We start from the raw sequence: 2,053 nt of genomic DNA, 5'->3' as shown, positions 1-2,053 counted from the left end.
TACTAATTTAATTCTTTCCTACAACAGAAAAAGAAAAAGAAAATTTCAAATGTAATTCCAAGTTTCCAACCGTCTCCCTTTACGTGTTTCCTTCGTGTATCTGAATGTGAGAACGCTAGGCTGTATTAATTAGTTACAAAACTTGTTTCTTTCTCCAAATAAATGCATGTAATATGGTCAATATTTTTTTAGTTAAATATCATACTTTCTCCATCTCATATTAATTATCTACATTATTGAAAATAGTTATTTCAAATTATCATTAATTTACAAAATTAAGATATAATAATTACAGTTTACCATTCTATCTTTACAGTTCTTTTTGAAAGGGTAAAAATAAGTTTGTAAAATTTTTAAAAAGTTTTTTAAAGGGTAATTATATTTTTAATTTATGATTTCTTAAAGGACATATAAAGTGAAAAATGGACAACTGATATGAAGTGGAATGAGTACATTTTAATTTTAAAGGTTTAACGAATATGAATTTCATGGCCAATTTTGATAACCATGGACTTCTCTTTAGTACCATAAATACACTCAATTCTATCTTTAATTTATTTATCATTTATCATTCACCAATTATTTGGATTTTTTTTTATATATTTGAAAATTATATTAAAAAAATACTATAATCACAATAATTAAAAATTTAAAAGGCACATAAATCACATATATTATGCATGCAGTTCTATCATCTATGTGATTGTTCTTTTATCTTTAGCTATCTACTTCCCCCGTTTCAATTTATCTGCCTCGATTCAAAGTATGAGGGATAAGATAATTAATTTGAGATTAACACATAGCTGATGATTCCATAAATCGATTTGAAATCTATTAAATTTACTAGTAAAACGGTGTGTATGATATTTCCCAACAATTCCAATAAAATATACTCTTCAACAGTAAACAAATGCTCTTGTAGCTCAGTTGGTTAGAGCACCCGTTTAGTAAGCGGGAGGTCTTGAGTTCGACTCTCAACAAGAGCATCCAAACTTCAAGTCATATGACTTTTTATCAAATTTTGACAGTTTTTAAATTTTAAATAAATTTCATAGCATCTAAATTGAGCATTGTCTTACTTTTAGACATGATTGGGACCCGTTTGGATGGTCAAAACCAACTTAAAATCCCTTTTTAGCTTTTGGACGTGTTTGTCTAATGATAACTTTAAGCCATAAAGTTCTTAAAGTCAGTCAAAAATAAAAAGTTAGGATTTCTAACTTTTTTTTTCTAAGTGCTTAAAGTCATTTTCTTTGACCATAGAAATTACTTTTATATCCCTTATATTTTAACTAAATTTCCAAACTACCATTTTTATTCTTTTAACCCTAAAATTCACATCATTTTCCTCATTTAAGCACTTTTATCCAAACACTCAACTGCTTATTTATAAAAATAACTTTCAGCACTTCAAAATTCTAAAAGTACTTCATACATAAAAATTATTTTTTTAAGTCCATCCAAACGGGCTCTAGATGTGGTGGAACACTGTGTTTATCATAGTATTAATCTTTTTTCTTATAATTTCTTAATTTTGATATATGTTATCATCTACTGCTTTTTTTATCAATTTTCATGTTTTTTTTTCTATAACTACTGTGATTTGCTCTCTTTGAAGAGAGTCTTTAGAAAACAGTTTTTCTATCTCAATGAAGTAGAAATAAGACTTACACACACTTTATTTTTTAATATTTCATCGAATATATTATTATAATTTACAATATATATATATATATATATATATATATATATATTGTTATCGTGGCTAAATGAATTTGAGTTTTTTAAAATTATATAAAATTAGATAGAAGGAGGAAAGTGTGTTGAAAAAAAGTACCATCTTTCGGCTGAAAAAAAAAGAGAATATTCAACTCTGAATTTTGCACTATTCACATATTTTAATCAGAATTTACAACGGCTCTCTAGTTTCTTTTCCTTCTTTGCCCTAAACTATTGTTTTAAAATTTAGCCCGCATTATAAAAGCTGCTGATTCTAAATTGTAGTAGTCTTAATTACCAAATAATTAATATTTGCACGAAAAAAATTAAGTTA

At 26.0% G+C, this 2,053-nt stretch overlaps 1 non-coding gene across 1 annotated transcript; it reads left to right on the top strand.

Annotated features, from left to right (window-relative positions):
* The first annotated feature begins 912 nt into the window (after positions 1-912).
* Positions 913-986, top strand: TRNAT-AGU (transfer RNA threonine (anticodon AGU)). The gene has a single exon. It is a non-coding gene; the product is annotated as a tRNA-Thr (tRNA).
* Positions 987-2,053: the final 1,067 nt, after the last annotated feature.

Source organism: Solanum dulcamara, chromosome 5, assembly GCF_947179165.1.
Source record: "Solanum dulcamara chromosome 5, daSolDulc1.2, whole genome shotgun sequence".
NCBI lineage: Eukaryota > Viridiplantae > Streptophyta > Magnoliopsida > Solanales > Solanaceae > Solanum > Solanum dulcamara.
The sequence above is the reverse complement of the archived record's forward strand: the minus strand, read 5'-3'. Positions and strand labels throughout refer to the sequence as shown.